Source organism: Giraffa tippelskirchi, chromosome 14 (assembly GCF_054371585.1).
Source record: "Giraffa tippelskirchi isolate mGirTip1 chromosome 14, T2T-mGirTip1v1.2.pri, whole genome shotgun sequence".
Taxonomy (NCBI): domain Eukaryota; kingdom Metazoa; phylum Chordata; class Mammalia; order Artiodactyla; family Giraffidae; genus Giraffa; species Giraffa tippelskirchi.
The window spans coordinates 59707513-59733444 of record NC_137288.1 but is presented as its reverse complement, the minus strand read 5'-3'; the positions used below and the strand labels follow the sequence as shown (position 1 = coordinate 59733444).

The window sequence follows — 25932 nt, the reverse complement described above, 5'->3', positions numbered from 1 at the left end:
TTCAGCTTAAAAAATCTTAAATCTTGCTATTTGTCTTTCTCTACAAAAAAATAAGACACTACATTTTATATTAGTTTTTCCATTTAGATAGTCAATTATTTAACCTCATTTTTCAGAGTGTGTTATCCTCAATGTTTGTCACATTTTAGGGTTCCGTCTGTGTATTAGTCCTAATAGATGTATTAGGGTCCATCTGGACCCTCTATTTGGTTCTATCAGTGTATTCTTTCTTCTGTGCCCATACTATTCTTAATTTTTACAGTTTTCTGCAAAATCTTAATAACTTGTAAAGTAAGTCCCCTGCCAGTTTGTTATTCAATTGCCTTGGCTATTCTTAGATCTTCTCGAATGTTTCTCTCTCTCTCTCTCTTTCTGTGTGTGTGTGTATGTGTGTGTGTGTGCGCGTGCGTGTATGTGTGTAGCATGAATGTTTCCTGGATTTTGAAACAAGTTATGCTAAATAAGCGCAAACAATTTGGAAGATTAAGCATATATGACAGAGTTGTGACATTTCAAAATATCAACCATTTATATCAGTATATAAATACTGACCTGTGCAATTATTCCTGTGGCTCATTAGTCATGAAGTACCTTTCACTTGTGTGGCATTTTGCAATTTTTCAAGTCTGATAAAATGGTGAAAGCCAGTATTATTTCCACTATTTTACTTAAAAAGTTTTTATTTTGAAAGCTTGTATTTTTATCAAAGTTATACATAGGCACAGTCAAATTGTTTTATAAGCTTTGCTATGAAAAACGGTGTCCCTTATCCCTCCCCTTACATTCCCTCCCTGGGAGCAGTCATTCTCAGCTCTGATTATTGTGGTACTTATTTCCATGGCTCTAAATAGTATCTCTAAATTTGTATCACTACCTCGTAATTTTTTCAGTTTTAACCATTAAGTTTTAAAAGTTAGTCTACTTGGAATTTCTCTGCTCCATGCACTTAAATGTTCCCTTCCCAGCCCCTGAATATGTTGGGTCATAATTTTGGTTACATGGATATTTGGAGGTTCACGTTAACCTGACTGTGTAAAACCATGTAGTGAACCATGATGACTTCCCTTCCCTACATGACTTTTTGTTTCTCCTGGAGGTAATAATTATCTTGCTTTTTTTTTGTTTACTTGGCTTTCTATTTACGCATATGTAATTCAATCACAAAGTCTTCAACAATTGTCTCATTCTCCTGTTCATAATCATCAGATATTTAGTCTGTTTAATCTTCTGAGGAATCTTTCTTCCGGATTTCTGATGTACTGCCCTGCAGCTGTCATTCTGGGTCTTTTCTTCACCCCAGTCTCTCTTTAGTGTAAGATATCCTGGGTACCCTTTCTTCCTTATTATTAGTTTATTGCTTGGTTCTAGGGACACATTCCTCTAGTAGCTTCCTGCGTAGAAGTGGATGGGAGGTTAATATTGTAAAATGTCTGGAAATATTTTTATTCCCCCTTTCCAATTGATTGGCACTTTGGGTGGTTATGAAATTCTAGATTGGAAGTACTTTGGCTTCAGAATTTTGGAGGTATTCACCAATATCTTCAGGCTTCCTGTAGTACTGTTGAAAAGTCCAAAGCCTTGCTGATCTTTATAAACTTATAGAATTTTTTTTCCTTGGTAGACAACATTCTAAACTTTCATAGTGAGACTTCATCCATTGTGCTGGGTGCTTGGTAGGTTTGTTAAATCTGTGAACTCCTGTCCTTCAATTCTGGGAGGTTTTCTTCTTTACTCTTCTCAGATTTTCCTTCCTTCCTTCCTTCCCGTCTCCCTTCTCCCTCTATCACTGTGATCCTCTCCTCCATGCTTTCTGTTGCTTTTACTGGAGCTCCTATTGTTTATGTATCAAAGCTCCTGGATTAGTCTTCTAATTTTCTTCTCTTTTTAATTTTCCATCCTATTTTCTTTGTCCTCTTTCCCCAACTTTGCCTCCTATTCTTTTATTGACCTTTTTTTTCCATTTCTAATATGATATTTTTCGTTCTCAGGAGCACTAATTTTTATTCTTTGTTCCTTTTCCTAATAATCTCTCCTTGTTCTATGGTTGCAATACCTTCTCATATCTTGGAGGATATTAATTGTAACATTTTTTTGAGTTTCCTTCCTCTCAGATCAACTTTGCTTCTTAAATTTGTTTCCCTCCCCATTTGTTCATCTAGGCCTCTGTCTTTTATGCTAGTGGTTTTTCTTCGCATGTCTTTGTGTTCTTATAGGGACAAAAACCTGATTGCAAGCTCTGGGTATGTGAGATGATCAATCTAGATCATCTCTTGGGGATTTTCAGTATCAGTTAGGTTTTTCTTCTTGGGCTGACCAAATTGTTTCCGGTCTCTTCGGCGAATGCCTGGCTTCCATGGTTCTTGGAGGAGAGGCTCAAAATAGAACTCTGAGGCTCTGTCTCCAATGCTCACATACATGCTAATATTCCAGTTTTTAGTAGGAAATTCTGCCCTCAACACTGCCCAATCAGGGTAACCGCCTCCTGTTGGATCCTCTCTAGAGAATAAACTTGGAGTCTTCCATGCTTCCATGATGGGTGGCCACTGTCTGGCTGTGCAGAGCTGGGAGGGAGTCTGGGAATCTGGGTCCTGCCCAGACTTTCAACTATTTCTTTTAGCTCCATCTTCACCGTTATTTCCAGAGATAACTGGTTCCAACCTTTGCTGAGTGTTTGGAGAGCTCTATCATCCTGTCCCATTGCTTCTTGTTTTTCCACATGTTTGGCCTACAACTCAGTTAGCTTGGATCTACTGAGTGGCTAAGTTACTTACCACTGTCACCTGCTTCTTAGCTTCCATAATTTTTTTTTCTAGAGTTCTTTTCTGTTCTTTCATTCTTTGTTTTTACTTTACTGTCATTTGAAGAGTGGGATTTTGAGAGGAAGTAAAAGTGAAACATTTGTTTAATCCACTCTCTTTACCTTTAATTCTCCCCGCCCCCGCCATGTTTATTTTAAAACAACTCCCTTTTACGTAATATACTATTAAGTCCTTTCTTAATAAACCTCTTTCTTATTCTTTCACTCTTTCCAATGCATTTTAGGGCCACATCATCAAGCTACACACAACAACAACAAAATGAAAAACAACCTTGGAATTTTTGTGGCAATTAAAACTTTATATTTACTTTAGGCAGAATTGGATTTTTTTTTAATAATTCTAAATCTTCCCATTTGTATGAATAAGGCATACTTTTCCCTTTATTCACCTCACCTTTTCCATTCAGTAGAGACTTGTGTGGCTGGTTGCTTGTCAGGGGAGTTACCTGTTCCCACCCTAGGATCCACAGCCCTTTATAGGGTAATGTTGTCGGTCCTCTATGCCTTGAATCTGGACTGGCTTTAAGCTTTGCATTTATCAGAGAAATACGGTGGAAAGGTTATTGTATGTCTTCAGTGTCTGCACCTCACTCAAGATGCCTTGGAGTCTCTCCTGTTACCTTCTTGGACCCTTCCCCTGCCATGTGGCTGCAGAAAGGTGGCCTAGGCCACACTGGTGCCAGCCCGCCAGACACTTGAGTGAGGCCAAGTTATATCATGAGCCACTGAGATGCCAGCTGACATGAGAGATCCTAGGTGAGATCAGCAAAGAAACTGCCCTAGCTAGGCCTAGACCAGACTGCAGACCTCTAGAGTCAAGAGCAAATAAAGTATCGTTGTTTTAGGCATCGAATTTTAAGGTGGCTGGTTCCAGTGACAGATAACCACTGAGATTTGTAAATTTCTTTGCGAAGATCTTGCCCATTTTTCTTCTGTCAAATTTAGCCTTATGTTCCTCCTAAAGTTTTTTGCTCTAATGAATGAGCTGTTTTTCTTCACTACATTTTCTAATTGTCTATTACTGATTTATAGAAATGCATTAATTTTATGTTGTTCTTACATGACAGTTTCCTGCACTTTCTTATCCTAATAATTTGATAGAGTCTATTTGTCCTGTTAATAAAGTTCTCTATCATTTCTAGTTTGCCAATATTCCTTTATCATGAATGACTGTTGAAGTATATTTAATGTTTATTTAATGGTTTTTCAGCACTGACATGAGCATATCAATTTTCTCCTATAATTAGCTAATACAGTGTAATATATTAAAAGATTTTCGGTGCTTTATAGCTAGCTACAAAGCACAAGAAGCTCAGTTCAGTGCTCTGTGATGACCTAGATGGGTGGGATGGGAGTAGGGTGGGAAGGAGGTCCAAGAAGGAAGGAATATATGTATACATATAGCTGATTCACTTCATTGTACAGCAGAAACTAGCACAACATTGTGAAACAATTATGCGTCAATAAAAAAGATTTTCTGAGCTTTTAAACCATCCTTATATACCTGTATTAAATCCTACTTGATTATAATATAGTTTTCTTTGTACATGGCTCTCTTCAATTTGTTAATTAGTTAATTTAGGACTGCTATATTCATCCAAGCTTACAATGTGAATCTGATTTTTACTTTTCATGACCTGTACTACTTTAGCTTTTGCAATGAGGGTCATATTAATCTCATATGATGGATTAGTTGGTTTTCTTTTTTCTGTGCTCTGAGTGTATTCAAAAGAATTATCTTCCAAGTTTTGAAAAAATATATGTGAAATTATCTGGGCTTGTCATTGTCTCTTCTTCCTTTCCTTTTCCTTTTTAAGTTGGAAATCATTCTCAACTAATGGAAAAATTGTAAAATAAGACAGAGAGTTCTGATATATTTTTCATCCAATCTGAACCAGGCTTTTATTTTTCATGGAACACTACAGTCCCTTGACACTGCCTGAGGGAAGAAGGGTCTAGCTAGTTCCTTTAAGGACCTCATTCCCTCCATCCTCAGGGTCTTTAGGTCCTCCTGACCCCACTCAACTCTCATGGACACTTAGACTCTGTGGCTGCCCATACAAGAGGTTCAGGGAACTGGTAAAAAGCCCAGCACACTCCTGAATGTTCATGAAGCACCTTGTGTGGTCCCAACACTGCAAGGCTCTGAGTGAACTGCAAAGAGGATCAGACAAGGTCTCCAGCTTCATGGAAACTGCCTTCTCATTGGGAGGCACATCTGGGCTCGGAACATGATAATACAAGGTGGAGTTCAAACTAGTGTTAATGTGAGAGAGGATGAAGTTAGATCAGCAAGTGTGGGACAGATGGATTGTGGAGCAGAGGGAGGTTGGTAGGAGATGGAGAACCATAGGTCAGGGGAGCAAGGTGAGGCTCAGGTCACAGCTTCTCTGTGGGATAGGCAGGTGGGCTCCCAGATGGAGAGTGGGACACGTCACGGGACAGTTGGCAGGGTGGGATGTTTGTGTGTGTATTTGGGGGTGGGAGGGGGCGGGAATGGAGAAAATGATGAAATGGAGGGAGTGACAACAGTGAAAACAAACTTTCCTCTTGCACAGTTTTGCTCAGGGCCAGCCCCAGGCGTGTGAGCCATCTGGCAGGACCTGCAATTTCACTCACATGAAACTGTCTACTTTCCCTTCCCCTCCTCTGCTTCCTCACTGCCGCCCATGGGTGTGTGCATGATGGCACCGTGCAATTGACAAAATTAGTACATTCCTACTGACCCCACCCCGCACCGCCTTCCTGGTGGCCCTGTGATTTCACGGGTGACGTGTTTGGCAGGCTTCTAGTGGCCCACACACTGCTGAGAGATGTCAGGCCCTCAGGGCTGGAAACCCACAAGGGTTGTTGATACCTCCCTCTCCCTCCCCAACTCAAATTATCCCAGCAAGCCTTTTATTGAGCACCGAGGTCCCAGCTCAATAAAGGTCCCAGCCAGGTGCTTGCAGGCGACACTGGGAACAGGGGTTAGATAGAAGGATGATCAAGATCCGATCCTCAAAGGATGATCAAGATCCTCAAAGCTTCCCTGACCTTTCCTCTCCTCCAGGAATCAGCTATGTTCGTGTAGTTGAGGGGGGCGCTTTTCAGTTTGCAAAGCACTTCCCTTTTGAACCTCATAATGTTCCCCAAAGGAGACAGGGGTGTTTTATAGATCCCTTGAGGAAACCAAGCAATATATTCGAGATTATGTTGCTGGTTAGCCAGAGATTCAGGAAAGAACTTTTGGATCTTATAGTTCAAAAAAGGCTGTAACTATGAGTCAGAAATGAGGTGTTCAGATCCCAGCCCAAGAGGCAGTCCATGACCCAGCACGCCAGTCCTTTAGAAAACGGCATGTACTTCCCTCATCTCATACATGGCTTTGGGTATTTCTGAAAAAAAGGAATTAAAAAGGCTAAGAAATGAGAGACCATAAATAAGGACTTGTGAGCACTAGGAAAATAGCCACGTGCTTGCTTCTCATCCCTCTGACTCTGTATCTCTCAAAGTTCTCCACCTCCAGCATTTCATGTGAGTCTCACACATGATGTAACAGCCAACATTTACTGAGCTCTTACTCTATGACAGGCACTGCTCTGCACACCTCACCTGTATTAATTCAGTGCATCCTCAACCTAGGAAGTAGGCATTTTATTATCCCCAGAGTACAGTTCAGAGATGTTAAGCCTTTTGCCCAAAGTCACAGAGCTTGTAAGTCAGGGAATCAGAATTTGAAAGTCAGGTGGTCTGCCTGCAGGGCTCATCCCTGCAGCTCCAAGGAGTGATTCCCAATAGAGGGAGCACTCGAACGTGGAGAGAGAGGTGAAGCGACTTGCTCTAAGTCCCATAGTTAGTTGGCTTTGTCTAATCTCCTTCTCTGTCCTTCCCACCACACCACAGCCAGGAGATAGCGTAGTGATCTTCAGTAGGCATGCTCTGTACCAGCTTCATTCAGTGGGGCAGGGGGCTGGCAGGGACACACCTTGGGGGCCAATGCAGAGGTGAGCATGGGGAAGAGAGAGGGAAAGCAAGTGGGACAGGGCTGCTGCTGGTATAAATGATTCTGGGCTGTGCTAACACCGCTGCGTGTGAATGGAAGCTTCCAGGAGGCCAGTGGACTCAGCACCAGCATTCCACCTGCTGTTATTCCTGGTTATTGCATTATTGCTGGTGAATCGCTCTGCCTGGAGAACTTATGCTTCAGCTTCAAGCAAATTTCAGAACTGAGCAAATAATCAACATACTTGTGCAAGAAGAATAGGATTTCTTCCTGAATACATTCTAAATTTAAAGAAAATCCTTCCAAAAAACACCTTCTACTACTTTTGAATTAGTTAATTCTGTTCAAAAGATGGAGAGACAGGAGAAAGAGAGGATCCAGGAGCCATCAGACAGGATGTGGCTTGTTTCATGTAGGAAAACCTCTGCTCTTCTTTAGATGAGGACAAGAATGAGATCAGACTATTCATTAGAGTTGATTTTAACTACTCATGAGACTAGGGCAGGTGAGGAGTGAACCATCAGAGCATTTTCATTGGTACCAGAAAACCTGGCTTTTGGCAGTAAAGATGGTCCTGAAACACTGTGGACAAATCCAGCATTGGGAAAAAAAAATGCTGTTTTAAATGTACAAAGGGGCTCTCTATTTCTTTTTAAAATTTGTAGCAGTTTTATTCAAAATAGCCTCAAACTGTAAACAACTCAAATATCCCTCAGTCGGTGAATGTAAAGCAAACCATAGCACATCCATACAAGGGAATGCCATGTGATGCCATGTGGCTGTGAAAGCAACGTGTGCGAACCTCAGATATCCTCAAAGAAGCCAGTCTCCAGAGGTTATGTCCTCTATGATCTACATATGTGACCTTCTGGAAAAGGCAAATCTATAGGGATGGAGAACAGAGAGGTGTTTGCCAGAGGTTGGGGTGGGCCAAGGGCTTCCCAGGTGGCACGAGTGGTCAAGAACCTGCTTGTCAATGCAGGCGACCCATGATGCAGGTTTGATCCCTGGGTTGGGAAGATCCCTTGGAGGAGGACATGGCAACCCACTCCAGTATTCTCGCCTGGGAAACCCCATAGACAAGAGGAGCCTGGTGGGGGGCCCCTCCATTTCTAAACGGAGCTTGCATAGAATGATTTAGGGAAGATTTCTTTAAAAAGTATTCTTTGTAAAGTGAAATTCTCTTTCCTATTTGTGGCTTGTGTTTTTCTTCAGCTGGGGTACTTGTGATCCCAATGAGTCCTCAGAATAAGTGCAAGGTGAAAAAGCCTGCCTTCAGGGTTTCCTCTCTTATTTAGTGTCCTGACTCTCCCTTGATGCCCATTTCAGTTCGGGAGGACTGGCTGGAATGCATGGAGTTGCAACCATCTGTCCAAGTCATTAGACCATAACAACCTAAGCATGACCCTAGCCAGAAGCACTTTTGTTTTTATGGTGCCTTTTTACAAAATGGAAAAATGATGTAGATTCTAATGAAGAGATCACTGTAGAGGACGTCGATGAATTTCTTCCAGACTCTGCTCGTCCTGATTTGATTTGGGAGGTGTCCTGCCCACTACCCAAGAAGATTCCTTGGAAAACTTAGCTCCTTCATTGTGTACTGATTTCAAAGTTTAATTCTTAGGGAGTCTCCAACTTCTTGGGTTCTATACTACATTGAACGGTTCTCCCAAAAGATGAGTCCACTCTGGAACTGTGAATATGACTCTATCTGGGGAAGGGTCTTCTTAGGTGTAATTAAGGTAATTGAGATCATCTGAGACTAGCGTGGGCTCTAGATTCAATGACAAGTGTCCTTATGAGAGAAGAAAAGGGGAGGAGACACACAAGGGAACAGGCAATGCGAGGACAGAGTCAGAGACTGGAGTGATGCCTCTGCAAGCCAGAGACTGTCATAGGCCACCAGAAGCTAGGAGAGAGGATGGAAGAATACTCAGTCAGAGCCTCCAGATGGAACCGGCACTGCTGACACCTTGATTCCTGACTTCTGGTCCCAGAACTGTGGAAAGATAAATTTCTGCTTGTGGTAATTTGCAACAGCAGCCCCAGGAAGCGAATACAGGTTCCCTTATGTAGCCCTGTCATAACATGGGAACAGTAAGAACACAGCTGCCTGTGTGGTATCACACTATGAGCATCCAGAGAGGCTTCTCTGCTTAAAAAGTCTTTTCCTCCACTTATTATCACAAGTTCCCCCGAATCCACAAGTCTCTTCTGGTGCACAGAGTCAACAGAACTGTGCTCCTGTGTGCATCTGCAAGAATGTTCATGGCAGCAATTTTTTTTTTAATTTTTGGTAATAGCCCCGCATGACTATCAACAGATGACAGATAAGCACATTGTGGTCTAGCCATACAACAGAGTGTGACGCAGCACAAATGAATGAACTACGGCCCCATGCAGTAGACAGATGAATCTCACACCCATGATGTTGAATGGAAGAATATATTGAATATACTCAAGTTCTATATTGAATATATATTGAAGTTAGACTCGGAAGCCTATATATTGAATTAGTGCATTGACATAAACTTCAAAAGCCAGTGAAGTCATCTATGGTGTTAGACGCAGGAGACTGGCTAGGGAAGGAGGATGAGTGGGGAGAGGAGTCAGCAAGAGGGGGCCTCTGGGGCACTGGCAACATTTTATTTCTCCATCTGGATGGTACTCACTTTGTGATAATTTATCAACCTATATACGCAATATCTGTGCATTTACATGTATTACAATTCATAACATAAAAGTGATTTTTTTTTTTTTTTAAATCCACAAGGAACAATTTCAGAAAGCAGTATCTAAAAGAAGTTGTCTTTGTCTGGGTTTTGCTGGACGCAGAGGCCAGAGGCCGAGACAAGATTTTGGTACAGCAGTCTGATCGGGAGGTGTTCCCAGGAAGCCCTGCTGGGAAAGTGGGGCAGTGGGATGGAGTAAGAAGGACACGAGACCTTTGGCTGATTCCTGTTGAGGTTTGACAGCAAACAGCAAAGTTCTGTAAGCAATTATCCTTCAATAAAAAAAAGAAGGACAGGAGAAAGGTGGATTCCGGGAGACGGAATAGGGTTCAGTGTCACCGTGGAAACGTAGCAGACAGAGTCAGCTTGCCCGGGTTCCCCAGAGGCATGAAGAAGCCAGAGGTCTTATCCTCCAGCTTCCATCCTCCAGGACTCCTCCTGGGCGGGACCGCCTTGGCACTCGGGCTGAGAAGAAGCCCTCGGGTGAAAAGCCAAGGTGCTCGCAGGGCACTTCACGGGCGGGATGTGGGATTCTGAGTGTCCGCAGAGTGAGGGCAGCCCACCGACTGGTTCCGCTGTGAGAATCTGTAACACGAATGTTGCTAAGTTGCTTCGAAAATGAACTCTCGAGGCAGCGAGTGACTTGAGGAGGCAAGACTTGCATTTATTCAGGTTGACAAATGACTGAGAACCTGAAGGATAAGCAGGTGAAAGGAGGCAAACTGATTTATGAAGTCTGCGATGGCAAAAAGTCTTCCCAAGAGCCGCAGCATCTCGTAGCGGTCGTTCGACAAACATGTAATCGGGAGCCTTCTGGGTGCCTGGCAGTGCGCCTGCGCGAGAGCCCCGGAAATCTCGCGTGCTGGAAATCTCGCGTGCTGGAAATCTCGCGTGCTGGCGAGCCTGGAGGCCAGGAGTGGTAGACCTCGGATGCTGGTTTGGAGCCAAGCAAGCCTGAGGCAGGTGAGACATCCCTGCCAGCCAGGAAGGGTGAAACTGGTAAGCCCAGGACGTCTGGAGTATCCAGTCCTGGCACTGCTTGGGCCAGCCTGCAGGCCTCAGCCAGGTTGAGACGTCTCTGAAGCCCTCCACCCTCATCACACCGTCCAGATCATCTTGGCCCAGACGCTCTGCAGGGGACGGAGTAGGTACTGTGTACAGGGCCCTAGGGACGCGGGAAGGGGAGGGTGGCTGCGGTCACAGACAGAAGGCAAGTGCCATTTACATGAAGTTTCCATCTCAAAGAGGTGGCAATGCCCAGGTATAATTTTCAAAACCCCCTGGATAAGCACTCCAGGTCTACAGGTGGGCCTGGATTCCTCACACCTCTGGAGGGCTCTTATCTCCGACGTGCATGTCTATGGACAAATCTGAGCCAGGTTTAATAAATATTTTATTTTGTTGCTTTAGATATTCACACGTTTATAGGCATCTGATTATTATTTTTTAAAACATAGCGCTTGCTCTTTAGATGCATGTTAAAAATCAAGAAAAAGTTAAACCAACAGAAGCTGCATCCTAAACTCTATCAGAATAAACTATTTTACGAGTGCCCCTTGGGGATCTGAATGATCTTGGCTGGAACCTGACTCTGGTCTTCCAGTGGTATCTAAGTGGTCAGCATTGTACTTTCTCTGCTTCCCACAAGAACCCCACTGACACGGGATTTTGTGGTTTTCATGGATGTTTCCTGAAGATGTGGAGGGTTAAAGGGAGGACTGTCCCGGCACATTGTCCAGCTGTGCCCATCTCCCCCTGTTACCCCTGCTCCGCACTGTGCTTCTCTCCACACGGCTCCCTCGCCTGCACCCCCAAGATATTCTGTCCCCTTCAGCAGGGCAGGCACGTCACCTGTGAGCCAACTCACCTTCTCAGTTTCCACCCCAAGGGAAATTCTTACCAAATTCCGTGTTCTGCCTAAAGAAGTCTGGACAGTACAATTTTCTCCACCAGGTTTCCCATAGAAGCATCTCATTTGAAGGTTTCAGTTCTCAGTGTACCTCACAGCTGCATCTGGGCAAGCCAGTGCATCTGGGCTTGGCGATCAGGAACCTACCTTCCAAACTGACCACTCTTACCCTCACCTCTCCTCACGTTTTTGCCCACTGTGAGCTTGCCTCTGCTCCTGCACTCCCCAGAACCTACTGTAAGGCTGTGCTGTCCAATGAGCATTCTGTGAGGATGTTCTATTCTGAGTGGTCCAGTATGGTAACCCCTAGGCACATGAGGCTACTGAGGACATGCAATGTGGCTTGTGGAACTGGATTTTACATTTTACTTAAGCTTAAGCATAACTTAATTTTAATTGCTACATATGGCTAGTGGCAATTGTATTGGACAGTGCAGTCTAAGGTACTTGGTGGATTTCTAGTGACCGAATTCAGTGCCTGGGTTTCTGTCTGAATCTCACTTTGTGTCCCTGCAGCATTTTTGCTCCTCCTCCAGCCGCCACATCTTGTCCTGGCCCTTCTCTCTTGTTCCTATAACTTCAAATACCGTCCGTACACATACAACTCACAAGTCTGTTTCTTTTGACTTCCAAATGCTTTCTGGATGTCTCTACAATAATCTCAAAATAAATATGTTTCAGAATAGGTGTGTAATTTCTCCCCTCTTTTTTATACCTCTTTCAAACAAACTGATCTTTCTCTATTTCTGGGCTAAAAATGGGGCATAGTTTCTTCTTAAAATTCTCCCTTCCCCTCCACATGTAATCAGTCACTAAATCCCATGATTGTTGTTGTTTAGTCGCTGAGTCGTGGCTGACTGTTTTGCGACCCCATGACCTGCCAGGCTCCTCAGTCCATGGGGTTCCCCAGGCAAGAGTACTGGAGTGGGTTGCCGTTTCCTTCTCCAGGGGATCTTCCCAACCCAGGAATCACACTTGTGTCTCCTGCATTGGCAGGCAGATTCTTTACCACTGAACCATGAGGGAACCCATGGAGTCTACATCAAACTGTTTTCTGAAATCATCGCCTCTGTCTGTGTTCTATAACTTGTGGGTTCAGTGTAAAATGCAGGGTCCCAGCTGGGAGTGGGGAATCAGTCTTCCTTCCTATTGGCCTCCACTGGCCCAACCCACAGGTAGATGGGCAAACCCTAAAAGAGAACAGCCAAAGAGAAGCTAGGTACCTGCGTTGAGGGTGAGCGAGAGCCCCCTGCTGAGCCACCCCGCAATGTGCCATGACACTGCCAGCCCAGGGCAGTGATGGTCACTACGTTGTCCTGTCTGGAGAGGCTGAGGGGCCTGCATTCAACCTTGAGCTTGACTTGGTCTCTGCTGGGGGGTGGAGGGCAATACAGAATGTGACCCCTCTTCCTCCCCCACCAATGTGATGGGGTCAAGTGATGAGGGTGTGGAGGGGGAAACTGAGCGGAGCCTGAGATGCCAGGGTCATGGGGTGGGTGGCGAAGAACCCATCCTGGGGAGGCAGCAGGAGGTGGGACTGCACAGGAACAGAAGCCCCAAGTCCTCAGCACATTCTTGGTTGTTTGTGGACAGTCCCACAGATTCAAGGACAAAAGGATCAAGAATTTCAAGATGGTACCATTGGAGCATTAAACCCCTCATGCAGGGCCCTTTTGAGTGGAGGGCCCCAAGTGACTGTTCTGGTCGCTTGCCAGTGAAGCCCCCCTGCCTGGCACACATGCCCTAAAACATAGACCCACAGAAGTTAGCTAGGAGTGGTACCCACCCCCCGATGGCATTTGAAAATGTGTCACGTGCATAGTGTAATCACAATGACCAGGGGGCGCTTATGGAATTTAGAGGGCAGGGATTGGATATGCTAGATGTCCCACTATGCCTGGAACAGTCCTGAGCCAAACGACAGTGGTGCCCCCAACAGAAACATGGCCCAGGATGCTGCTGTGTCCTCTGGTGCACTGTTACATCCACCCCGGATTCCTGTTCCGGGCCCCTTGCCTTACACACTTTGTAGCTGTTCATCCCGAGTCTCCTCTGGTCCAGTCCTGAGAAGCCAAGCCCACAGCTCTGCTATGTCTACTTTCCCTAGAGTCCCTATTTCGTTTTGTTGTAGTTGCTGACTCAGACGCCGTCTTCACATGGCTGCAACCACATGGAGGCTTCAATGGAGAGGAAAGAGCCCTGGACTGGGAGCCAGGCTGCCCCAACTCCAGCGCTGTCCTTGCCACCCATGACCTGGGAGGACCTGGTAAGTCATTTCCCCTCCCTGAATCTCCAGCTCTATTCTGCCATCATCAGAGAGCCCTCAAGTGATTCTCTGAAAACAGCCCTTCAGCTGGCACCATAAGCTTGATAAATGACACCACATTCTCGCCTTCATTTGCTCTTGTCTTTTCTCCTGTCCAGTCTTGAACTGAGGGCATAAATCATCTTTCCTTTTCTCCAGGACACACATACCTCTAGGTGGAGAAGGGAGATGGTAAAGAGACAGGGCCACAGGTTAGCATTCCTACCTGTCCTTTCTTTTAGAATTGTGGTTAAAATATATATAACATAAATTTTACTGTTTTAACCATTTTAAAGTATACAATTCAGTGACATTAAATACCTTCACCATGTTGTATGTACTTGCCACATCCATGTCTGGAACCAAAAAATAATTCTTCATTTCTCCCTCCCCATAGTCCCTGGTAACCACAATTCCACTTTCTGATGGGATGAACTTGCTTGCTCTAGGAACCTTATATCAGTGGAATCATATAGTACTGGTTCTTTTGTGTCTGACATACGTCACTTTGTATAAGGCCTTCGGGGGGTCAGAATTTCCTTCCGCTTAACAGCTGAATAATAATTCCCTTGTATGTAGAGACAACATTGTGTTTATCCGTTCATCTGTTGATGGACATTTGGGTTGCCCACCTGCTCTTTTTAAAGAAAAGTGTTTCTGGAAGACCCCGTTTGAATCTAGGGGAGTCCAGAGAAGAACAAGGGTCGGCTCCAAGTGGATGGGATCTCATAGGGTTGACTGAAGCTGGGAGGAGGCAGGAGGACAGAAGAAGCGGTCTGGGGGGCTCCAGGACAAAGGGCCTTGGCTTCAGGATGAAGAGAAGGGGGTTGTTGCAAGTGGAGGGAGTGGGTTATGCACAGAGACCAAGGATGCTGTCGGCCAGGCTCAGTGAGAGATGAGGGGGTTGAGGAAGGAGGTGAATACGTCAAGGAAAATAAGTGGAGAGATGTGATAGCAACTCTCTTGCTCTTGGTTAAAAAAGGAAGGGCAGGAGGGAGGGAAAATGAGAATGGAAGAGAAGTAAGAGGCAAAAGGAGGAACATCCCTGGTGGTCTAGTGGCTAAGACTCTGCACTCCCAACACGGGGGGGCTCAGGTTCCATCTCTGGTCAGGGAACTAGATCCCACATGCTGCAACTAAGACCCAGCACAGCCAAATAATTAAATAATTTTAAGAAAAAGAGGGGAAAGGAGAGAATATTTCTCTCAAGTGGCCAATATGGGTGCAGAGGAAGGAACCAGGGCGTGGGGACTGAGCTGTCGACAGGAGGCTGAGGACAGGACCAGGTCCTACTCTGCAGGGCCCAGTGCAAAATGCAAATGCAGTTAAAGGTACTAAAATGCAAAGCTTTTTCCTTTCTTCTGTGCTCTCTCTCAGTTCATTTTTATTTTTGAATTTGCAAGTTCATGTCATCATAAGAGAAATTAAACATTTAAGTGATTAGTATGACTTTTGTGTTCATCTTTATATTGTGCCAGTTTTTATTCATTCGCTCATTTATCATCTTTTAATTGGGTTCAATATACATAAAGTAACACTTACCATTTTAACCATCTAAGCTCACAGTTCAGTGGCCTTCAGGACATTCACAGTGTTGCACAGCCAAAACCACCATTCACTGTGAACATCTTTCATCTTGCAAAGCTGAGACTCTGTACCCCTGAACACTAGCTCTGGACTCTGCTCTCCTCCCAGACCCTGGAAACACCGCTCTACCCTCTGTCTCTATGAGTTTAACATCTCTGGGTTCCTCGCTCATCCATGGGTGAACGTGGGTTAGACACGTGGGTTATCTTCACCTTTTGGCTATTGTGAATACACAACGCCAGTTTTAAACATAAATATAAAAGCATTCGGGGGCTTCCCTAGTAGTTCAGCTTGTGAAGAATCCGCCTGCAATGCAGGAGACCCCGGTTCGATTCCTGGGTCAAAAAGATCCCCTGGAGAAGGGATAGACTATGCACTCCAGTATTCTTGGGCTTCCCTGTTGGCTCAGATAGTAAAGAATTTGCCTGCAGTGCAGACCTGGGTTCGATCCCTAGGTTGGGAAGATCCCCTGGAGGAGGACATGGCAACCTACTCTAGTATTCTTGCCTGGAAAATCCCCATGGACAGAGAAGCCTGGTGAACTACAGTCCATGGGGTTGGGAAAGAGTTGGACACGACTGAACTTGTCAGTCCTTTAAGGAAGGACTTAAAGGGAAAGGAATTTGGGTTGTCTTTTCTTTTCTTTATATGTCATTGTTTTCAGCAGAATTGGTTGACTAATACAGAGATGTAACGTGAAAAAAGAAATGGACATGATTGGTTCTTTGGTCATTTGTGTTTCTTAGAACTGCCATTGTTGTCTTTCTGTATTTGAAGCAAGTTCTGGCTTGAATGGAAAGAGTGGCCTCTCAGGGCTATTGTAGCCGTGCAGACACGGCATGTGAGCACAGAATTCCTATGGGCCCGCGATACATGAGAGTTCAGGCAGACACAAAGAGAGGACGAGCTGAGAGTGTCATGGAGCTGCACAGTGGGTCCAGCTAACACTACATGTAAATGGGAGCGAAGAGCAGAGGACACATACTTAGCATATCTCCTCTCTCATGTCCAGTCTCCATCACCCCATTGGGTGTCAAATTATAACACATAAGTTCAAAGACAGTCACTAAGAGTGTCAGGACAGCTACAGCAGAACACTGAACCAAGTGTGAGATCTGTTATGAACTGCACAGTTCCAGTGCCCACGTTGCTGGTCCTGGGGAGGATCCAGTAGATGACCTGTTCTAAAGGAAAAGAGACAGAGAAAGGCTGGAGGAAAACAGTGGCCAAGGGTTTACCCAGAGCAGCTTTCTTGAAGAGCCTCAAATAAAAACAGTGAAAAGCAGGAAGACAAGCAAAATGAAATGATAGCCAACAGTTTGCAGTAAAAATGGACGCAGGAGTACTTCCAAAATTATATGGAAGTACTCAAAATCTATGCTTCCTAAGGCCATTCAATGTGGTCATGCCCCACAAAACTCAGTAAACCCTGAGTTTCTCAGGGCTTTGTTCCTGAGCCCAGGAGTGCTGAAGAGGGGATGGGGCTATATTGAGTATTTTCTGTTTACAGATGTGTACGTAAGTTTTATTTCTCATTATACACACACACACACATATGTGTATGCATGTATGGTCACTTCAGTTGTGTCCAATTCTTTGTGACCTGATGGACTGTAGCCCATCCATGGGGTTTTCCAGGCAAGAATACTGGAGTGGGTTGCCATGCCCTCCTCCAAGGAACCTTCCTGACCCAGGGATCAAACCTGGGTCTCTTATATCTCCTGCATGGGCAGGCAGGTTCTTTACCACTGAGCCACCTGGGAAGCCCCTTGACAACCTACAGAGACTGTTTAAAGCTCTAGATAGTTGCAAATAAAAGTACCTGGAGGGCATGGTCTGTGTTTTCTACCTCTTTTGCATAACTGATGATACTTGGTTAAGACACATTAGGTTGTTGGTAAATTTCTTACTGAAGGGCTGTGTACAGTTAGGGGAGGAATTTGGCATGAACCTGGTGGGTGGTCCTGCTAATTTTAACTACATTTAAAGTTAGCTTTGTCTGCAGGACTACAATGCTATTCTCACACCTGCAGAATTAATACTAATTCCTTCATGTGGCCAAATATACATTTTGTGTTTGAATTTCTCCTATTGTCTTGTCTTCTTTCATTTTTATGATTTTTCTTGTTTATTGAGATGTAACTTACAGATGGGAAAATGCACAAATTTCAAGTGTACGCCTTGACAGAATTTTACATGGATGTACATCGTCAGAGCCAAAGTATATTCCAAAATGGTAGCATCAGATTTACACTTCTGCCGGCAGTGTGTGAGAGCTGAAGTTGCTTCACATTCTCACTAACAGTATTATCAGTACTTTTGATTGTAGTCATTTCTGTTGGGAGGGACAAAGTGTAGATGTATTTCTGATGCGTAATGATGTTGAGAGCACCTTTCTGTATGTCTATTCTGCATGTTCATCATTTTATAAAAACATTGGCTTGTTAATCTTTCTCATATTGATAATGGAGCTCTTTATATGTTCTGGGTATTAGTCAGAATATATACATATCTTCTCCCAATTTGGCCGACCCTTTCACTCTATTTTATCCTATCTTTTGATTAAAAAATATTCTTAGTTCAATAAAGTAAAATTTATCAATGTATCCTTTTATGGTTAGTGTTTTTTGTGATTTATTAAGAAAAATTTGTCTCCTTGAAAATAATGAAAAAACTCTTATATTTTTCTCTAGAATTAATATTTGTGTATGATGTGAGGTAGTTTGCATAATTTGTGAGGCAGAGGTCAAGGTTAATTTTTACATACGGAAATCCACTTGGCCTAGCATTATCTTTCCACCACCCAGTATTAATAGTAGTAATGCCTTCGTCATAAAGCAAGTTAATGGTTGTGTAGAACTGTTTCTTGGCTGTCTATTTTACTCATCTGTTTATCTGTAGTTTTACCTATAGCATGCTGTTAGTTACTATAGAATTATATTAATTCTTGCTATCTACTACCCCTAACTCTAGGTAATCACTGACCTACTTCCTTTCACTATAGTTTGGTTTTTCTAAAATTGTATATAAAGGGAATGATGTAGCATTCACTCTTTTGCTTCCCACCTCTTTCACTCAGCAGAATGTTTGTGAGATTCATCAGTTTTGTGGCATGTTTCAGTTATATGTTCCTTTTAATTGCAGAGTAGTTTTCAAGGCATGGACATACAGACATTTGCTTATTCTTTCACCTGTTGATGGACATTTGAGTTTTTTCTAGTTTTTTTTGCTATTACAAATAAAGGAGTTACAAACATTTATATACAAAAAAATACATAAAGTTGGTTTTGTCTAAAAGCTCACAGAAATACAAATGAGATATCAAAACATTAGGAAGTACAGTTTGCTCTGCGTTCTTGCAAAAACTACCTATAATACATGGTTATTGTTAAATGTTCACTCTGAAAAAATTATTGAGTGAATGAATATAAAAGTGAAGTGATGAGAGGAGATAGCAACTCTGTCAATAATTAGGGTCTAAGTTTCCTCAGCTTTAAAATAAGCTTGAAACTGGTGCATTCCAATTTAAAATTCTATGATTCAGTTAATATTCATAAACTCAATTAAGACAGTCGCTGCTTGATAAGAGGTAACAAAGCACAATTATGTAACCTGGTGATTCATTTGCTCAGATGTTAAACTGAACAGTGGGTGGCGCACTTTCCTGCAAACAGAAGAAGTGGCAGCTAGAGCGTAGAAGACACATTAATTCATTTGATCAGGAATTACTAAATGCCTGTGGGAGCCAACCTGCTCGGCATGCTGTGGGTTAAAGTAAGTTGAAGTTATTAATGTGAAGACAAGCTGGGGACAAGGCCTTATAAGACATGATGACGTTAAGATGCCTGTAAGATTACAGGAGAGACTCAAGTGTCCAGAGAAGGAGTGGCCTCTCTGTGAGCCAGAGGGAGGAGGGTCAAGGTTACCTAATTCCTGCTTGCCTACAGCAAGGGTGGGTTCATCTTCTTCTCCACTCTATGGGAAAGATTATGGAAATTTCGAACCAACTATTACTCAGCAAAATATTTCTTGACCACCTATTAAGAGCCAGGCATGGTGCTAAGCACTGGAGATACAAAGGTGAGCAAATGTAGTCCTGTCCCCAAACTGCTCAGATGGTGATTGGAGACCATTGTGGGGATGGAGGGCAATGCAGTGTGGCACTCTTGGTTGGCAGACATAGTTGCATGGTACCCGGCTGCTACCCACTGCAGCAGCCTTTCCTAAAGAGTGATGGTAAGTTTTCTGTTGGTTTGCATATAGCCTCAGCATCCTTCTTGACACAGCCATTAGGTAATCACTACCCATCAATCAGAATTGGCACAAAAGATGGAACCTATTTGCTTCCGAGGCAATGAAGGCTATAATAACACTGCGCACATTTGCTATGGGGGCCCAGAGAAGCAATTAATTAGTGATTTTGGGTGAAATTTGGGTAAGAAGTCACTGAGTGAATGACAAATCAACTGGGCCTCAAAGAATGAACAGATTACTGTTGGTTAAAGACTGCCAGGCCTCCTTTCACTCTGTGCACTGTTGCTGGCTTATTTTGCAACTGGGAGAGAAGGTAATAGTCCCTGGGAAACATGACTTCCTTTTCAGTAAAGGTGGGGCCTATTCAGGGTTCCTTAGATTGGGTCCCTGATGGGAGTAGCAGACTCCTGGGAGGGGGTGGAACCTTGAGGTGTAGTGTGGCTGAACCAGCCTGTTGGAGAAAGTCCAGGTTGCTGGCCCAGCCACTGGGTTTTCTTTGGCAGAAGAATGTCCAACCTCTTCATGTAGCTGGTGCCAAGCAGGCCAGGCATAGTGAGCTCATGGCGTTACATGAGTCCTGGAGCTGGAGACTGAGGGTGGAGGGAAGTGGAGGGCTGGAGATAGTTCTAATGGCTCCAGGCTTGCAGCAGGCAGGGCTTTGGCCCGATGGAGACAGGAAGTCTTCTGAGCTTTCAGACATTGTGTCATATGAATGTTTATTTGGGAAGAGGAAGGCATCCAGGGAGCACTGGGGCCCATCACCAGCTCCTGGGAGAGAAACCCAGCTGGTGCATGTGCTACACCCTCTACCACATGCCCATGGAACATTCAGACACACGGGCGCTTGTACCCTCATCACCCACCACCGCCCCCGACCTGCGCACACAGGTGAAGTGAGTTTGCCCATATTCAGTGAGAAATAACAGAGCTCCAGAGAAATAACAGAGCTCCAGAGCCCGGCTGCCTACATTTCCACCCAGATTGGGCCGCAAGGGCCCTGACTCTCTGGGGCAAGTCCTGTCCTGCCAATCCTTGGTTTTCCCATCTGTGAAATGAAGAAGGGAAAAACCTCTTCAACCTACCTGAGCAAACAGAGAGAGAAGAGCTGTGTAGAGCAGAACAGCTCCATCCAAACGATGAGCAATCTTTGTCCTCATGACCACACAGAGGACTCCCTTCTTTATATTCTGCCACCTATCAAGTCCTGTGGACTCTTTCGGGTATGTAACAATCATCACCTCCTCTCTGTCTTCACTACCTCTGATCTAATTTACCTCTTACTTACGGGCACCTGACCCACTGTGCTAGCCATCTCACATCTCCCTGCCTCGGTGCACCTGCTTGCATTGCTCTGAGGATGGCTCCGTTAGACACTTCCTGTCCCCCGGTCTTTCAGATCTCCTCCTGGCCTCCTTGATCTTAAATTACCTACTCTTCCAGTGGTATATTCTATTTTTCCCATATCAGTCTTCTGTACTACAGCTATACCATACTCCTATTTCTCCTATTTGCAACTTTGCAAATTCTTAACTTTGTACATTTCCCTTTATTCTGGTATGTGCTTTCTTTCTTTCTTTCTTTCTTTTTTTTAAAAGTACTCATCATATCCATGTATTTGGAAAAAAGCAAAGTAAGTTCAAGGTTCATTAAAGATATATATGTGAAAAAATGAACACATTGGAAGAAAATATGGGTGAATATTTGGGCATACTTTGTAATCAGAAAGGTGTTTCTAATATGACAAAGTCATAGAGTAGATAACATCTTAATCAAGTTTCAGGAAGTGAATAACTAATCAGTTTAAAACTTCTATACATCAAAACAAGGCTTCCCTGGTGGCTCAGTGATAAAGAATCTGCCTGCCAATGCAGGAGACTTGGGGTTGATCCCACTGAAGCCTGTGTGCCCTAGAGCCCATGCTCTGGCAACAAGAGAAGCTATCACAATAAGAAGCCAACTCACTGAAACTAGACAGTAGCCCCTGCTTGCCACAACTAGTGAAAAGCCCACATAGCAACGAAGACCCAGCACAGCCAAAAATAAGTAACTAAGAACCAACCAACCAAACTTCTATAATCAAAACAAACCATAACAGAAATGCATAGAGAGGGTCTGGAAAGTCATTAACAAATTATTAAATGTGGTTATTTCTGGGGAGAAAAGTAAAATTCTTCTGTTTTGTGGATGTGATGGTAGATTGATTTTTTTAACCTGGTATAATTGTGATCGTTAGAAATGTACAGAGATGATATATTCTTTTGTAATTGAGAATATTAAAGACATCAATACAAACAAAATTTAAAAGCTGTGCTCACTTTAGCAGCACATATACTAAAATTGGAACAATACAGAGAAGATTAGAATGGCCCCTGTGCAAGGATGACACATGAATTCATGAAGTGTTTCATATTTTTTTTAAAAAAGCTAATGGCAAAGTGGTAAAAATATCTGTAATATATGAGACAGTCAAGGGATGAATATCCTCACTATGTGAAGAGCTCTTACAAAAATAGAGGGGAAAATGAACAACTCATTAGGAAATCGGCCAAGTGCACAAATAAGCAATTAACAAAAGGAAAACTGATTATGGCCAAAAATCTTACAGAAAAATATCAGCCCCATTAATAATTTAAAAATTTAAATTCAAACAAGAAGTTTGGCAAAGACATTTAGATTGAAACATTAAAAGAAAAATAATTGATCTTTGCCAAACTTCCTGTTTTAATCTACATTTTGAAATTACTAATTAGGATGATATTTTCCCATTTATTTACTCTCTATATAGTGAACTCCTAGACACTCTTAGGTACTGCAGGAATGCACACTGGTATGTTATTTTGGCAGGCAATTTGACAATAGCTGTCTAATCTTTAGGGCTTCCCAGGTGGTGCTAGTGGTAAAGAATCTGTCTGTCAATGCAGGAGATGCAAGGGACGTGGGTTTGATCCCTGGGTCAGGAAGACTCCTTGGAGTAGGAAATGGCACCCCATTCCAGTATTCTTGCCTGGAAGATTCCACGGTTACAGGAGCCTCGTGGGCTACCGTCCGTGGGGCCACAGAGAGTCAGACATGACTGAGTGACTGAGCACATACACACATCTAATCTTACAAATGTGTATATATTTTGACCCAGTGATTTCATTTCCCATATTTATTCTCAAGAAATAATTAAGAGCAATCCAAAGGGGACCACATCAATGCATTGTCATTAAAGTGGCAAAAATGAAATCTAAAGAGAGAATGTTAAAAGCAGCAAGGGAAAGGCAACAAGTCACATACAAGGTTATCAGTTGATTTTTCAGTGGAAACTCAGCAGGCCAGAAGGGAGTGGCATGATATATTTAAGGTGATTAAGGGGGAAATTCTACAACCAAGAATACTTTACCAGGCAAAGCTCTTAATTCAGATTTATTGGAGAGATCAAAAGTTTTACAGATAAGCAAAAACTAAAAGGTTCAACACTACCAAGCTAGCTTTACAAGGAATGTTAAAGGAACTTCTCTAAGTGAAAGAGAAAAGGCCACATTAGAAACATGAAAATTATGAAAAGAAAAATCTTATAGGTAAAGGCAAATATACAGTAAAGGTAGTAAATCAACCATGTACAAAGCTAGTAGGAAGGTTAAAAGAAGAAAGTAAAACCATTTGTATCTACAATGAGCAGTTGAGGAATACACAAAACAAAAAGACCAAAACATGATGTCAAAAACAGTAACCGTGAGGAGATAAGAGTTAAACTGCAGGTTTGTTAAAATGCATTTGAAACTAAGCGATTAGCAGCTTAAAACAATCACACATACACACATATATATAGATTTCTATGTATAAACTTCATGGTAATCAGAAGCCAAAAATCTATAATACACACACAGAAAAGAAAAAGGAATCCAAACATAACACAAAAATAGTCATCAAATCAAAAGGGAGGAAAGTAAAAGAAGAAGAAAGGAACAGAAAAGAACTACAGAAGCAACTCCAAAATAATTTATAAAATGTCAGTAAGCATATATATCTCAAAAGTTACTTTAAATGTAAATTGACTCAATACCCCAGTCAAAAGACATATGGTGGCTGAATGAAAACAAGACATGTACATATACTACCTAAAAGAAAGTCACTTCAGATTTAGAGACACAAACTGACTGAAAATGGGGGAATAGAAAAAAGTATTCCATGTAAATGTAAATTAAAAAAAGCTGGAGTAGCAATACTTAAATTAGCTGAAATAGAATTTAAAATAAAGACTATAAAAGAGACAAAGAAGGACACTATGTAATGATCAAGGGATCAATTTAAGAAGATACAACAATTCTAAATATATATGGACCCAACATAGGACTACTTAGTACATAAGGCAAATATTAATGGATGTAGGAGAAACCAACTATAACACAATAATAGTAAAGGACTTTAACATTCCACTGAAATCAATGGACAGGTCACCCAGATAGAAAAACAATAAGGAAAAAGTGGCCTTAAATGACACATTATACCAGATGGATTCATAGATACATAAAGAACATTCTAGATACATATAGAACACTCCAGCCAAAAGCAGCAGAATACACATTTTTATCAAGTACATATGGAACATTCTTAAGGATATGCTAGGCCACAAAACCAGCCTCAATAAATTTATGAAAACTGAAATCATATTATGCATCTTTTCCAACCACAATACTTATAGAAATCAACTATAATAAAAAAACTGCAAAAAATGCAAACATATGGAGGCTAAACAATATGTTACTAAACAACGGATGGACCACTGAAGAAGTCAAAAGAGGAAATAAAAACATAGCTGGAGACAAGTGAAAACAAAAACACAATAGTGTGAATCTATCAGTTCAGTTCAGTTGCTCAGTCGTGTCCGACTCTTTGCGACCCCATGAACTGCAGCACGCCACGCCTCTCTGTCCATCACCAACTCCCGGAGTCTACCCAAACCCATGTCCATCGAGTCGGTGATGCCATCCAACCATCTCATCCTCTGTCGTCCCCTTCTCCTCCTGCCCCCAATCCTACCCAGCATTAGGGTCTTTTCCAATGAGTCAACCCTTCGCATGAGGTGGCCAAAGTATTGGAGTTTCAGCTTCAACATCAGACCTTCCAATGAACACCCAGGATTGGTCTCTTTTAGGATGGATTGATTGGATCTCCTTGCAGTCCGAGGGACTCTCAAGAGTCTTCTCCAACACCACAGTTCAAAAGCATCAATTCTTCGGCACTCAGCTTTCTTCACCGTCCAACTCTCACATCCATACATGACCACTGGAATGGGACATAGCTAAAGCAGTGTAAGAGGGAAGTTTATAGCGACACAAGCTTACCTCAGGAAATAAGAAAAATACGAAATAAACAACCTAACTTTATAGCTAAAGAAAGTAGAAAAAGCAGAACAAACAATACCCAAAGTTAGTAGAAGGACATAAATCACAAAAATCAGAGAATAAATGAATTACAGACTGAAAAAAGAAAAAGAAAAAAAAAACTATCAATGAAACTAAGAACTGGTTCTTAGAAAAGATTTTAAAAAGTGATAAATCTTTAGCCAGACTCATAAAGATAAAGAGAAAGGGCCCAAATCACAACAAACTGTGGAAAATTCTTAAAGAGATGGAAATACCTGACCACCTTACCTTCCTCCTGAGAAATCTGTATGCAGGTCAAGAAGCAACTATTAGAACTGGACATGGAACAACAGACTAGTTCCAAATCGGGAAAGGAGTACGTCAAGGCTGTATATTGTCAGCCTGCTTGTTTAACTTCTATGCAGAGTACATCATGTGAAATGCCAGGCTGGATGAAGCACAAGCTGGAATCAAGATTGCCAGGAGAAATATCAATGACCTCAGATATGCAGATGACACCACCCTTATGGCAGAAAGCAAAGAACTAAAGAGCCTCTTAAGAGGAGCGTGAAAAAGTTGGCTTAAAACTCAACATTCAGAAAACTAAGATCATGGCATCTGGTCCCATCACTTCATGGCAAATAGATGGGGAAACAGTGGAAACACTGGCAGACTTTATTTTGTTGGTATCCAAAATCACTGCAGATGGTGACTGCAGCTATGAAATCAAAAGATGCTTGCTCCTTGGGAGAAAAGCATTGATCATCCTAGACAGCATATTAAAAAGCAGAGACATTTCTTTGCCAAAAAAGGTCTGTCTAGTCCAAGCTATGGTTTTTCCAGTAGTTATGTATGGATGTGAAAGCTGGACTATAAAGAAAGCTGAGCGCCGAAGAATTGATGCTTTTGAACTGTGGTGTTGGAGAAGACTCTTTGAGAGTCCCTTGGACTGCAAGGAGATCCAACCAGTCCATCCTAAAGGAAGTCAGTC

General features: G+C 42.7%; 1 protein-coding gene and 1 non-coding gene across 4 annotated transcripts in view; both read left to right on the top strand.

Moving 5' to 3' along the window:
• The window catches only part of ZBTB7C (zinc finger and BTB domain containing 7C), a 456655-nt gene that overhangs the window by 41480 nt on the left and 389243 nt on the right, over window positions 1-25932 (top strand). The window contains exons 1-2 of one of the 3 annotated variants that reach the window (XM_081563474.1): window positions 10416-10683; window positions 13576-13710. The gene's annotated coding sequence lies outside the window, so the exon portion shown is untranslated. Of the gene's footprint in view, window positions 10684-13575; window positions 13711-25932 lie in introns of those variants that run through there. The other 2 variants (XM_081563471.1, XM_081563477.1) reach the window with 2 other exon arrangements.
• Window positions 21898-22004, top strand: LOC145534998 (U6 spliceosomal RNA). The gene has a single exon (XR_014075165.1). It is a non-coding gene; the product is annotated as a U6 spliceosomal RNA (small nuclear RNA).